Source organism: Arvicola amphibius, chromosome 5 (assembly GCF_903992535.2).
Source record: "Arvicola amphibius chromosome 5, mArvAmp1.2, whole genome shotgun sequence".
NCBI classification, from domain to species: Eukaryota; Metazoa; Chordata; class Mammalia; order Rodentia; family Cricetidae; genus Arvicola; species Arvicola amphibius.
Window position 1 is genome coordinate 156950509 of NC_052051.1, and position 15445 is coordinate 156965953.

General features: G+C 44.0%; 1 long non-coding RNA gene across 4 annotated transcripts in view; it reads left to right on the forward strand.

The window, feature by feature from the left end:
- Positions 1–8046: 8046 nt before the first annotated feature.
- Positions 8047–15445, forward strand: part of LOC119814090 — a 35990-nt gene continuing 28591 nt past the window's right edge. The window contains exon 1 of one of the 4 annotated variants that reach the window (XR_005285354.1): positions 8047–8747. This is a non-coding gene — a long non-coding RNA (uncharacterized LOC119814090). The remainder of the gene's footprint in view (positions 8748–15445) is intronic. The other 3 variants (XR_005285356.1, XR_005285357.1, XR_005285355.1) reach the window with 3 other exon arrangements.

Consider the following 15445-nt stretch of genomic DNA (forward strand, 5'->3'; position numbering starts at 1 on the left):
TAAGCTAGACTGGAGTGGAATCAGGACTTTGTTCTGTCCCTGTACTGTATCTGTGGTAAGTGGATGTGTGTTAATGTTCACCCGACAGTATAACACAAAATGGCGTTTAGAACCATTTTAGAAATTGTTAGGAATCTCACCCCAATTCCAAGCCAACACCAGTTCAATGAATTTTTTTAAGCTCAGTTCAGCAACTCATCTGCTTTAAAAGTAAAACATTCTAATGCAACCCAATTCAAAGGCATGGTTTGATACTTTTGTGTTGACGGATGATGGTTTAAATGAGTACATATCCACTCACCGTAGATAGGGTACCAGTGGCAGGCCAAAGTCGTGATTCCTCCCGAGTCTAGCTCAGGGAACGCATGCGCTTACTGCACTGACTGTCAGGAGCACTCATGAAGCTTTACTGCCTTAGAGTTTCTATTGCTATTTCTTATCAGTGTGGTGGTTATTTATTTGATCCTGTTTCCTGCACTACCCTGCAGACCTTTGATAGAAGGGTTAATTCTGTATCAGTGAAAGGGTTCAATTTGTTGGTCAGGTTCTGGTGTGTACTGCCTCATTTCAGAACAGCCAAGTGACCTGCCAATATCTGACAGGCAGCAGGTGTTGCCACCTGACTCCAGGGCTCTGGGGCTCCGGGGCTCCAGATCTTACATCGCCTCTTGCTACTTTGCATATTAGGTTGCAAGCTTCATGATGCTTGGTTCTCATCCTTATTTATTTTTATTTGCTATTTATATTTTCAATCTATTTATTAACAACCTCCCCTCAAGCGCTCCTAACCTGGAATGCAGGAAGTGACTTAAACAGTCATCCTGGGCAGGTTGGGCACTGAAACCTTATTGTGCCACTTCTAAGAAGAGTGTCACTTAAGTACAAATAGAAAGGGGGTTTGGCATGACCTTTATTTGGACCTGACTGTGGGTGCTTAGGTTATAGTGAACTTATTTATGAAAGGTGTTAATGGTGAATTACATGGCACTCCAAAGCTAGGGAAGTCCTAAGCCCTCGTGTTTATTTGGAAAGAGGATCAGCACAGGTGTAATTAGTTAAGAGAAGGCTGTGCCAGAGTAGGGTGGGCCCCTGATCCAATCAGATAAATGGCTTTATAAGAAAATAACCACTGAGGATCAACACACAGAGAAAACAGTCACTGGAGGGCTGTGGCGACAACGGACGAGCCAATGCTGTCAATACTAGCCGCTGGAAAAAGACAGAGATCTCCCCTTCAGGTCTCAGAGACCAGGGCCTTTCTGACAGCTTGACACCAGACTTCAGGCTTCTGGAGTGTTAAGAAGGATCTGTTGGCCTTGTTTTAGTCAACTCCAGGAAATATTTCCAGGAAAGAGGATGGTGCACGTCTTCTCTGGAAGGTCAGATCCTGAAGGGCCAAATTGGTTTCCTCTTCCCGAGGGATGCTTATTGCCTCACTGACCTCTCTGTTCCTGTGAACTCAGCCTTGTCTCATATTCAGCCATGAAACAAAGATTAAGGTAAAGGTGTGAGTTAAACAAAAATAATCGTGATAAAGCAACCGATTTTCAGAAGCGCTGTGTTTGTTTCGTTTGAAAGACTATAAAACGAGCGAGGAATTTGCCCATGGCAAGACTAATGAAAGTATGGATAACCTCTGGCCATATGAGCATCCCCCAAAGCACAGCTCATCGAAGGGAATGCCACAGAGCAGCCACTCTGTAATCAGCTCCCACAAGTTTGGAAAACAGGTCATTGGTTTTCCTGTGACAAACAGAGCGAGCTCATTGGTCAGTGCTCAGCCTACCTACTCCCTGGTGAGATGACTTCATGTCCCAGTCCCAACAGTGCTTCCCTTGATTAGAACTGCAGTCTGCCTTCCTCTCTTTCCTTTGGACCCCTGTCCCCCCACTAAAATGGCACCTAGGAGTCTGTCCTTCGTCCTTTAGTTACTGCTGAGTCACCTCTGCCACTCTCTGAGTCGGTGAACACGTTTTCTTGTGCTAAATGGTCCTCACCAGAGCAGAGTATCAGTAGAAAGTCCCATAACACTGCCCAGGTTCTCCAAAAAGGACAGAACATTAAAAAAAAAAGAACAAATGTTTCATGTGGATGGCAGAGGCAGTTGGATCTCTGAGTTCAAGGCCAGTCTTGTCTATAGAACAAGTTCCAGAACAGCTAAGAATACACAGAAAAACCCTATCTCATAAAACAAAAGCAAAATAGAATTCTTAAGCACACTACATAAGTCTTTTTTTATTTACATCTTCACTTAAGCAAAGTATAAGAACATATTTGCAACATAATTGGAGAAATTAAGAACCGGTTGGGTACTATTAGCATTTTTCTGACCGAACCACCTCCCAGACCCATCAAAACATTTTTCTTTGTTTGTTTTGCTTTTAAATCAGCAAGTGGACTTGTCCTATTGGCATCAGCACTACAACAGAGTTATCCTTATGGAGGTGCCCAAGCTATAGAATATTCTGAAGTGTCACTGATTTTATTTTATCCACACAAAAGGCAAGGTTCCACAGGTGTCCCAGACAGGACATAACACAAAGTTCTAGTTAGAGCAATCTAGTGTCTTACTGCCCAGACTGAGGTGAGAGATGGGAACCAAGTCAGCTGGGCTGGGCTCCAACTTTGAAACCCTTGTCCTGAGGCCCCTGGGTCTTAGCAGCCGTGTGTGTGGAGAGACCCTTCACACAGTGACTCATCAAATCCTGGAGAGACCCTTCACACAGTGACTCGTCAAATCCTTTCACTGCATCTGTATCGATCTCCTCCCTTGGCTTGAACTCTGGTACTCTTTGTTCCAGGGCAGAAACAGAATCCTGTTTTATAACGGTGGTTTAGATAAAAAACTGACCTTCTGAAAGTTCATCTCTGATGGAAATGCTCTGATTAGTTCATTCTTGCCTGAAATTGTTGGGCATTGGCTGTTGGAAGGGCCCAAAGGCAAAGCTATAAACACAGTTGTGTTCCTCAGTGCCCTCCTCATACAGGGATCCAGGAGTCCTCAGAGAAGAGGCTGGTTTCAGCATTAGTAGTACTGGTACAGCATATGTGTGTAGTGCATTGTCACACTGCCAATGTTATAAAAGGGGAGCACATTAGGGCATGGGGGGAGAAACTGAGGGATCCGTGATCGAGTCTGGGGCAAACTGAATATCTAAACAATGAAGTCCAGTAACAAATTGTGAACCATCAAGGAAAATATGAATATTAAATTCACAAGGATGAGCTTTTGCTGAGGGCAGCTCTACTGAAAATTGGAGCGGCAGGGCTACCCTTCAGAAATACACTGTCATTAAAGATAAGCCAAGGGTGGGAGAGTCCTCCAGACTCCAAGGAGTCAAAAGCAGTGGCAGATCCTGGAAATACCCTGCTCTCGAGAGAGAGGGGCTGTCAAGAGGATCAGGGAAGCCAAGTTTCTAAGAGAGAAGGAGCGGGGGGAGAGGAAAGAGGAAGAGAAAGGGAGGAGAGGAAAAAAAGGAGAAAGGGGAGAGAGAAAAGATAGGGTAGTTGGAAAAATGAAACAGAAGAATGTAGATAGTAGATGGGGTAAATATATTGACATTAAATTTGGTGAAGAACAGACTGTCTTGAAGTTACCTAAGGGGCTCTCAGTCCTTAAGAAACACATGTTTTTCTTAAACATAAATGTATGTTTCAGAGGAGGCCCTATGTATGCAGTGTGCTCTCAGACAGCTTACCAAGATTCCATGCTTGGTGGCAGCAAAACAATAAAGCAAACAGTATACATGGGAGTCACTGACAAACTGAGTGATGGGTAGAGAGGTATTTTTTTTGAGTTTTCCATAAGTTTAAAATTATTTCTAAATATAAAGTAAAAGTATCCAACAGTTCAATTATTCTTGGCATTTGAACCATTGGTGTACAATTTGATATGCCTAAATGCTACAGAAATGGATTGATGGGGTATTGCTTCCATCTTTTCTGCCATCCCTGTTTAAGGTCAGTGAAATGACCAAACATTTTCAATAAATTGGAAAAAAAAACATAGAGCTTAGAATCAGCTCTGGATCTTTGGGAACACAGAAAGCATCACAGCTATGAAGAGCAGTAGGTTCTGAGCGCCTCAAGGGTAGAACTGGTCTGACTTCCATACCCACCAGTCCTCCAGATCCAATGGGCTGCCTGATGGTAAGGGTTCAAATATGTGTTGGATAAATACATGGGTTATTCCAAACAGATTTGAAACATAACGGTAACATCTCATCAGGATTTGATGCAATTCACAAAATTAGGCACAAATGATTCCACTATGTATGTTCAGATGTGAAAAATGGTGTCCTTCACAAAGAGACTTTTGCTGGATTTACTTCTCAGCTTATTCAAACCTTTCTGTTGACAATCAATAAAAGCATATGCTAAAAAGAAGAGAGAAAAACTTGGAAGAAAGCCCTCAATCTGTACATATTTCTTAGTCAAAGTATTTCTATAAATCATTTAACCTCTCTGAGTCTTTATTATACTTCTGCTATAAAGGTAACACACAGGATCAAATAGTGTACATTTTCCAAAGGAAATGATTTAATGCTGTCTTGATTCTCTAGACGATGGGAAGCCACATCTTCACACTGCTTCTTAGAAGTGAGCTGGTGTGATAACCCAGATCTGGCAGTCGGAAAGGAGGCAGGGGTGGGTGTGAATGAGCACTCAGTTCCAGGAAGGGTGGATTGCTGAATCCAACCTGGCCACTGAGATGAAAAGCTGCCAGCACCTGGGTGTGTGGGGGCAAGGAAGGGCGGTGCACAGCTGCAGCAAGGAAGAGCAATCCATTGGCAATGGACCTGGCAGAGGTGTGCTCCGAACCCAGGAGAGCCCATGATGAGAGGCCAAGCAAAGATGGAGAATTCAAGCTTGAAATGCAGTGTCTGAAAAAGATCACGCCTTAATTCCAAATGAGAGTTAGAGCTGGCCAGAGTTAGAGCTCTTCTCACGCACACATTGGTGTCATCAAAGTGCAGCCTGTTACAGATTGGCCTGTGATCTGAAGCCAGCTTGCAACACAGGTTAGTTCGGTGTAACCCAAGAGATGTGTTGGAAGGCAGCGTGGTATTGCCTCATGCTCAACTGCTGGCAGCAGCTGGTGCTCTTGTTCTTGTCTCCTCTTGGCAATATTCGATTATTGAAACAGAAGGAGCACTGGCTTAGGAGTTCGGAATCAGCCTTTAAACTTGGTTTTTCCCTTTAAATGACTGGGTGACCTTGGATAAGGAGTCACATGCTTCTTTTGGGTCCAGGTTTCTCCATTTGTAAAATAATAAACCCCATGTGCTAAGTAACACTTCATTGAATCGGAGGAAGTTTAAGAGAAACAAGGGGGCAAAGGGATGTCTCCATGGTTAAGAGTACCTGCTGTTCTTGCAGAGGACCCAGGTTCAGTTCCCAGTACCCACATCTGGCAGTTCACAGCCATCTGTAATAATTCCAGGAGATCATGTACCTTCTGGACTCTGTGGGCACCAGGCATGCATATGGTATGCATACTTTTGCCTTTTATGTGTATGCATAAAGTAAAATAATCTTTTTTAAAAGCAAGAAATGGTAACTCCCACCCTCTCCTTTTATTTTGAGACAGGGTCTCATATATTTCAGGATGACTTCAAAGTTAACATGCAGCAAAGGATGAAAATCTTACCCTCTGCCTCTGCTTCCCCCCAGTGCTGGGTGTACGAGTATTTCCTTCATTCTGGGTTTAGGCAGTGCTGGGAGATGGAGCTATGGCCTTGTGTAAGCTAGGCCAACACTCTTCTGTTGTAGGCACAGTCCCAGCTCTGAAATGACAACTTAAAAATTATTCATTTTTATTTTATGTGTATGAGTGTTTTGCCTGAATGTATGTACATGTACCACGTGAAGACTTAGTGCCTCTGTAGGTCAAAAGGTGGCATGAGGTCCTCCTAGCTGGATTTACAGATTGTTGTGAGCTGCCATGTGGAATTGAACTCAGATCCTCTGTAAGAGCCACAAGTATTCTTAGGCACTGAGCCATTTCTCTAACACCCCAAGAAATGATAACTTTTGAATTGGAAGTTGCAATATTGTGTCTGCTCTTGAACTAAATATTTGGCATCTCTTTCTTGGGAGTTAGTATATTACATTAGGATAGCACATACATAGATAATTCATCTTCAGAACTCCCTCTTTATAAATTTGTATACCTCAGGTGGTATGTGGTATCTAAGGTTTAATTTGACACCTTTTTAGGACATTCAGTGGCATGAAATTTTTAGTCTAGTTTCAGGGAGGAAGTGTTTAAACCTGAAGTTTGGTTTATCTTCCTAATGTTCTCGATATACCTGTTGGTATTCAGAGGCAGTGGGGTGAGGATGAGTGGGCCAGACTCCCGCCTTCTGTTTCAACTTTAAACAAAATATCATGTCATCATCTGTTTTATATCAAAGGCATCCACCAATCTAGAATACCACATCAGAAATGCTGAACTTATCGCACTTGAATTTGGCTTATTAAATTTCTCTGGCCTCTTTTTCTTTCCTCTTGCTTATTTATGTTCTAAGAGGCCATTTGAACTGTTAGAGGTTATTTAGTGTCACTAGACCCCACCATCAGAGACAATGTTGCTTGTTTGTTTATAAACACAACAGGCTTTATGTGCATAGCTCCTGGCCTTTCTAGCCTTGCCTCCACACCAGTTCTGTTCTTTCCTGCCCACTGGGGAGGTTCTGATCATCAGAGGGTAACTCTGGATCATGACCCAAATTCTCAGGCAGTGTATTGGCCATTGGAGAGAAAAGGCAAGATGAAGAGAGGGTTTTCCTTCCCTGTGTTTGCTTTGGTGTCTGAGGCAATGGCAGCAACTTGGCTGTGGTCTAAGTTAGCCAGGCCCCTTGTGGTCCCTACTTCCACCGTGGAGCACTGGACTGTGACTCTAGGACCCGTTCCTTTGTCCCTCCAACCCAGGACAGTCTTCCTGTGCTGCTCTTCTCTAAGTGTGTCCTTCCTCTGGTCTCTCTGCTCCTTTGCCACCTTTATTACTAGTTGTCTATGTGTGATTCTCTGTTGATGTGCATATGGGTATATGTGTAGGTGGTGTATGTGTGTGTATGTGTGTGCTCTGTGTGTATGTGTTCATGCCTGTGTGTTTGTGTACATAGCAGAACAGAGCACAACCTCTGGAACATTCACTAAGTACTGTCAACGTTTTCTGAGACAGGGTTCCTCACTGGCCTGTTGATTGCCGGTAGACTTAGTTGGTTGATCAGTGACCCCTGGGAATCTGCCTGTCTCTCATTCCACAGTGCTGGAATCACAAGTACCCTCCACTGTGTCCAGAATTTCTGTGGGTCTTGGGGAATCAAACTCAGTTCCTCATGCTTGCAAGGCAAGCATGCTGTAGACCTCCCCCCCCCCCCCAGTTCTGTCTGTTTTAAGTGCTAGAATGATCTCTCTGTTTTTTTTTTTTTAAAGCTGGATCCTGAATAATAAAGTTGTTATTATTACTAGAGGTATTGCCAAAGATGAGGCCTTTAAGATAAAGTTTTAGACCAGCTGCTCACCTGTTTGAGTGGGTGGTGATGTGCTTTTACAGATGGAAGAGGGGACTTTTACATGACTTGTTCTGATCTTGGTTGCATCACGGTTGTCTCCTGAGTTTAAATACTGCTGAGGAGGTGGTTTTTACTCCAGTCCTCTGGTGTTCTGACCTGACGCTGAGATGAGCCTGTGGAAAACTAGAATGTCCACAGCCCAGCTCTCTCAACCTTTCATTCCATAAAATGTATTTCCAAGCTTGTTTACATAGCGTTTGGCGTGTGAGAAACTCTGGAGGTAGGGCAGTTCCATGTTTGGTTACCTGGGGAAGGTTAATATTGGGCAACTGTTAACCAAAGTCCACACAAAGGTATCTGAGCACAGGAGGAAGCAGTAAACAAGGCTGCGGGCCCAGGAGGACAGAGGTGGGTCCCTGTTGATTTTGAAGGAGGTGCCTTGCTAGCTAGGGATTGTTGTGTTCCTGAGGAGTGTACTGTGCTCTTTGGATTTCCCATAATATTAGGTTATGTAAAGCTCCCAAAGTATGCCTGTCATAACCCTCAGTGTCAGAGGGGAAAGCGAGGATTGCAGCCAGAAGGGAAAGTCACTAAGGGAAGTGGGGAAGAGATTCTGGAATTCACTCTCTGGACTCTGGGCAGAGGAAGGATCAGGGCTCACTTTTTCCCTCTGGCTCCAAGGGTTGCAGCCTCAGAGGAAGCATTAGAAAGGCCAAGAAGCTGGAGCAGTGGCTGAGCCAGGCTAGCTAATTCCCCATGAGGGGACCGCGACTTGTATCTATCCCAGTTCCATCTCAGTGTTGAGATTATCCGGGGGTGGTAGGCAGTCAGTGCTGGGAGGTGTCTCAGTCATCCTGTGACCAGCGACTTATGGAGGGGTCGTTGTTCTAATGCTGAGTTACTGTCTTTTCTGCTGTCCCGGTGTTTCACTTCAAAAGGGGTAGAGCAGAGTAAGAAGTCCGAGGTCTTGGGACTTAGAGCAGGTCTCTGATCCAGGTGACGGGGTACAGACATGGATTCCGTTCTAAGGACACGTGTGTCCAGTGACGTCAGTGGATTTCAGGGTCAGTACTTGAGGTCATATGACTTGGTTTTGACCGTCCTCAGTTGTGACTTTGGACAACACAGGAAAAGTCTCTATCTTTGTTTTTCCTGCCTCAGACTCGGGAGTGTAATGTTGCCTACTTTTTAGGTTGTGAGAAGTAAATGAGCTACTTCCTGCCAAAGGTTTGGACCATTTCCTTGTTTTCAGCGCTATTGTTGAATCTGTGGGGTGTATGTAGATACATCTTCTGTGCCTGGAGTTTTGCGTGTTCAGACTGGTGAACCCTGAGTCTAGGGAACACTCTGGAGCTATGCATGCCTTATCTGGGATTGAATCTACTAGGTTTTTAAAAACAGCATCACTGAGGTAGTGATACATATACCCTATTAGAAACTGGAAAATATTGTAATTCTGACATACTGGCTAAGATCAAAATCATAAGACAACTATTGAACATGCAGGTCTAAAGCTAGGATTTTTTTTTAAATACATCCTTTCCTACAGTAAGAATAGCATTTAATTGTTTGATGTACAATTGTAGTGTCAAAAGTAATATTAATTATACAGAGGTGCTAACTCAAATTAAACATTCTGTAACCATTCCATTATTCCATTATTCCAATATCCACAACATTCCATTAATGTGACTTAGGATTCTTTCATGAAGATATTCAATAATTCTGAGTGCATAGAACATGATAAAATTATGTCATCTTGTTCATGACTGTTTACAAAGGGCTAAGTAAAATTATTGTTAAACTCAATTTTTTTTTAACTAAGGATACATTTAAAAAAATCCACTAGAAACCTACTAACTTGAATGCTAATTTTAAAATATGGTATGTATTGATATTTATATGGTCTTTATTTTTATAAATTGAACTATGGATAAATTATACTCCAGAATAAACAGAAATTATATTAGTAAACAAATAATATTAAAGAAATGAAATATGTAATTAAAATCTCATCCACAAGATTTCAGTATCATGTTTTAGAGGGCTCTTACCTTTCTCCACTGCATTTTAATTTCTCCTCTCTCTCTCTCTCTCTCTCTCTCTCTCTCTCTCTCTCTCTCTCTCTCTCTCTCTCTCCCTCTCTCTCTCTCTCAGTATCTATAGAGAAAAGGGAGTTGTTGGGGCTGGAGAAGTAGCTTGAATCACTTGCTGCTCAGCAGAGAACCTGTATTCGGTTCTCAGCATCCACAAGCTGGTTGTGTGACTTCGCTCCAGGGGATCTGACGCCCTCTTCAGGCCTCCACAGGCACTGCATGCATGTGCTGCACATACATTCATGCAGGCAAAACATCCCTATACATAAAGATAAATAAATCTTAAAAACATTTTAAAAGAGAGTTTGAGCATCAGTGTTTGGAGTGAGTGGGCAATGCTGCTCATAGAAGATATGAGCTATTTAATGAAAATCTCAATGTCAAATTCTATAAAATTCCCTATAAATTATTGGTCAGAGAGGTCCATATGGCACCCAAAATAACAGAGGCTATGACCATTGCTTTTGGTCGCCTACCATAGCTGAGACCCTATTGGTAAAGACACTACCCAGTTGGATGGATAAAACAGAGAAAGAGACCTCCGCCTGCCCAGGAAGTTCTCTTCTGCAGGCTAGCTCACCTCATGTCAGAGAAGGCTCTGTAGGCCTGGGGTAGAAAAGGGAGCCTTACTCAGTCCTGGACCCTGAAGTTAACACTGACTCGGGGCAAAATTTGCTCCCTGCTGTATTAGTGGCTAGGCAGCTGTGGGGTAACCAACTGCTTATGATTGGATATGAGAACTGCTTAATAGGAGGGATTCCAGGACTAGTATTATAAACCCAGTCAAAAGCCCATAGCAGGGGGATCATAGAGTCTAGCACTGTATTAATTATTCTTTTATCGTTATGATAAAGCACCATAACCAAGGACATTTATAAAAGACAGAGTTTAATCGGGCTGATGGTTTTAGAAGGTTAGAGATCATAGTGGCAGAGCAAAGACAAGGAAGCAGGGACCACACTGTGAACGGCACCAGAGACACACATCCTGTAACAAGACCACACCTCCCAATCCTCACCAAACAGTTCCACCAACTGGAGAGGAGCCCATAGGGGCATTCTAATTCAAACCCCACAAGTGGGTAACCTACTGTGGTTATTTTGCTAAATAGCCATGCAATGCTAAATATCCTGCATACTTATGCCCATGCCCATAGATTAGGGCTGCTCTCAACTTTGCCCATTGATGCTTCTTTTTACAGTGGGCAGGGGTTAGTACAGAGACTCAATACTTGTCTAACTGCTGAGTAAAAGGAACTCTGAGTGCAGGGCTGTGGGTCAGCTTGTCAACCTCCCACCACCCAAGGCTCGGGGAGCTTCCTAGAAGAGTGGGTGGACAGAACGTTAAGAGTCCGGGGGTGGGATGCTGACTCCTGCATACGACGTAGCTCTCCCACACAGCTGTGTTACCTGCAGAAGACCTGGACAAGATCAAGCCAGTCAAGATTCCAACGTGGGATGTGAAGGGGTCCCATAGGATCCAACCACATTAGAGAAGCTAGCTACTGGGAGTTGACGGATGAGGAGGGAAGGAGAGTCACTGTTCTTTGGGGATGTGGCCATGGATAGGTTGCCCACATCCCAGTGGCTAGTCATGTAGATGAGGGCAGCACTAAATGGGCTTGGGGGTTATATTAATAACACATATAAATAAATAAGTAAATAAGGCATGAACGTGGGAGGGAATGGGAATGAGCCATGGGGGCATTGAAGGAAGATTGCAGTAGATGGATATGATCAGCATACACAGTATAAATGTACAGCACTTTCAAGGAATAAAACGTAGTATTTAAAGCATGTCTTCATCAAATGTGACTATTTGTTTTTGCTTTTGCTTCTAGCTCAGAGTCTGAATTGGGCATACAGGAGTTTCACTATTTACTGTTTACTGTTCACTGTCCAAACACGACAAATTTGGCCTTTCCCAGTCCTTTTTATTTCTGCCCAAGACCCAGCTCTTTTTCTTTGATTATAGTTGTCTTTACCTCCTGGTCTTGGGTAAAACATTCCCTGATTATGCAGACAGCGTTAACAGAATTCCATTTTTTTCGAGCTTCCATATTAATTAATTTTAAGTTGGCAACAGTAAGGAAGAGCTAAAATCAGTTATTCTTTAGGAAAAACCAGCAACAACAACAATACACTGTCACTCACACATACACACCTACACACATTAGTTGTAAAATATAGCAGATCCTGGATATTCTGGGAAGTGGTAAGAACTGATCACCTTTGTGCTTCATTATGGCTGAGTTCCAATTACCTCAGTTATTCTTATGGGCAAACCTGAGTTCTAAGAATTTTGTCCACCTGTCAAGAACCATTTAAGAGTTTCTTTAGAATGGTAAGTCTTCCTTATCTCTAGGTTCTCATAATTCTTCTAGATATCTGAAATACCCAGGTGTGCCTACTATGGTATGGATCTGAAATATTCTCCAGAGGCCCACATAAAAGGCTTAGTACCCAATTTCTGAGGAGGTGGTAGAAATGTTAAAAGACAAGGTCTTGTGGGGGAGCTTCCAGCCAATGGGCATCTCCTTTCTTGAAGGGATAGTGGAACTCTAGCCCTTCCTGATCCTCTCTCACTTCCTGACCATAAAACACCATATTTCTAAAACACACATTTACACACCTATCTGCTCCAACTTCCCTGCCATGGTGTACTTCTCTGCCACAAGAGAAGCAACAGAGCCACTTAGGCATGGGCTGGCAAATGCCTGCTCTGTATCCTGGATAGAGCTTCCACTCAGCTTTCCTGCTCCCTAAAGAACTTGCCATCAATTTGGGGGACTGACTCCCACTCCCATCGCTATTGCTGATTCCAATTATGAACTGTGGGCCTTGCCTGTGACACCTTCATCAAGACAGCTGGCTGGTTTGAGTGTGGCATCTTCCTGAAATAGAACCAAGAAGGAACCAGGCTGCGACTTTGCCTGCTGTGGGTCCTGGGACTTTGTTTCTGGTGATGAACAGGAGCTGGCTGCAGTGAGAGAGAACACACACACAGACACACACACACAGACACACACACACAGACACACACACAGACACACACACAGACACACAGACACACAGACACACACACACACATACACAGCTTCCGGCTGGTTCCGAGGCTTCTTCCAGCTCTCCTTCAGAATAGTTGCATTTGTGACCTTTTTACATCTTGCTAGTCCTTCCCTTGGTCCCAAGGCTGTTAACATATTTTTATGTATAGTTTGACTGAATTGGGTTTATGACACTTGAAGCTAAAAATATCTAATAGATGCAAGATTAATTTTCTAGGTTTTGTGTTAACAGCTGGTGTTTGCTACTCATTGTCCTGAAACAGAGAAGTAGTGATTGTAAGGTGAAAATGGACCTGAGTCCTCCCAGAGGAGGCTGCTGTGCTCACTCCCTGTGGGTACAGCTTCTAGCATCTGTCAGTCTGAGTCACACAAACCCCTCCTTGGTTAGGAGCACATCCTGAGCTGACCAGTCTCTCCTTCCTCAGATGCAAAGCAGCTCATCTCAGCACCTTTGTATACATTTCTTGGTGGGGTAGCATCCTTTTCCATTTGGATACATGAAATACTTTTGTACTTATCAACTCTTTGTCGTTAAAGCTAATTGCTTCCTAAGAGCATGCCGGGAAACATGAGGCTGTTTTACGCAGCTGGTTAGAAGTATTACCAGAGTACTGAAATTCTGTCTCCTGCTACGTGCCATGCTCTTTTCTTCACAGATTCTCCTGTTCTAATTAGAACATGCAAGAGCTCACATGCACTCAGCTTGGCATGAAAACAGCCATCCTGTATCCTTTTGTTCGTTTTGGTTTTTCAAGACAGGGTTTCTCTGTAGCTTTGGGGACTTTCCGGAACTAGCTCTTGTAGACCAGGCTGGTCTCAAACTCACAGAGATCCGATTTCCTCTTCCTCCCGAGTGCTGGGATTAAAGGCGTGCACCACCTGGCCAGCCATCCTGTATCCTGATGGCCAGGACTGCCCCCAGAATGACAGCTCTAGTTGGTTTTTCCTTCTTAATTTTTGTCTTCAATTTTCTTTGCCTCTTCATGTGATAAAATCCTTCTAAAGAACAACTTAAGGGGGGAAAAGTTTATTTTAGCTCACAGCTCGTGGGTGCAGTTCATCAAGTGGGGAATCCAGGTGGCAGGAGCTTTGAGGCAGCTGCTGCATCAGGTCCATCATTACGTCCACAGTACACACATCAGGAGGCAGAGAGTGAATCCAGGCACACCTGCTTCCTTACCTTCGGTGCATTCATGCCTAGGAAAGGATGCTGTCAACATTTTGGCTGGGTCCTCTCACATCAATGAACACAGCTAAGATCCCACCCTCATCCTGAGACTGCAGCCAGAGTCTCTGTGAGATTTGTGCGGCTTTGGGAGCTGTGCGTGACATTCAGCAGCAATGGGGACAGGCTTTTGTTGCCTGCTTTCCAGATCAGAGTGTCATAGGACTGTACCCTCAGAGAGGAGGTAAACACCCCCACATCTGTCAGAAGAGAGACCCCTCAGTTCCATTTGTAAGCCTCTGAATGTCAAATGTTTCATGTGTTGTAAGCCAGACTGGCCAAGCTCGGGGGCCCCGCCTTCGGCTCTCAGACAGCAGCAGGGATATCAAAACAACATTGAATTTATTTCTCCCAGTCCTGGGCAAGAGGAAAGGAGCGATGATAAACTACTAAGAGCTTGCTTATGTAATCTCACTTACACCTTACAACCAGCCCACGAGCAGCCTACGTCTCTGCTTTCATTTTCCAATGCTGCAGTTCCAAAGTACACAGAATTCTTGGTTTAAACAAGAAATAATGGTTCTTTTGCAGTTCTAGAGGTCAGAAGGTCAAGTCAGGGCAAGGCGGTGCTGCCTCCAGAGGCCCTAGAGGAGCATCCTTTGTTAGGCTTCCCTCATTCCGTGGTGGCTGGGGATCCGTTCATTTCAGTTTCTGCCTCTGCCTTCAGCCAGCCCCTCTCCCGCTTACTCTCTGCGCTTTGTCTTCTCAGAGGCCGTCAGTGCCGGCTAGATTGGGGGAACTAAGCGTGGCTTATCTGCACTTGCATGTTAAGTTCATCTACAAAGACGCCACTGCTCTCAAAACGCAATGTTGCAAATCACCAGTCACTACTTTGTAGGAGATGAAGCTGTGGTCTCAAGCAGTGAGGTCTCTGCCAGGCTTTAGTTCAGAAAAGGCAGAAACAGGATTCAAGCCTGTTCTGTCTGGATCAGAGACTGTGACTCCTGCCCAGTGGTACAGCATGCTGGACTGCTGGCATCCTCTCCACCCGGACAAGGACAGTTGGCCTCTGTGCATACAGCATATAATATGACTAGGACGCCCTCCATCATTACCTTAGGTCTATATCCATGGGATTTTTATTCCCTGTAAATAGGCAACATGAATGGGAATACCAATTGGTTGAGAAAAACTCTGCCATGTGCCCTGGGGATGCAGGGAGGTGGATTCCAGACACTTCCAGCCATGTCACAAGTGAGGAGTGGTGCAGACAGCAGGTGCTTCCAGAGTCACCGTCTGTTACCTGACTTTGTATCCAAGTGACCGCGAGGGAGTCTGAGTACTTGGAGCCATAGAACTAACGGGTCTCTATATTTTCTTGAAGAAACACTAATCCCAACTTTAGTTATTACAGAGTGAGAACATCACACAGAACAACTAAGTGCATGGCTGCCCTCCTACCTGGCATACTACCTCATGTCCTTGATTCCTTGGCCCCCGTCAAAACTTTATTGCATAAAAATTATGATTGTTATGTGTATATACATGTATATAAATATAAATATACACATGCATATATATAAATATATGCATGCGT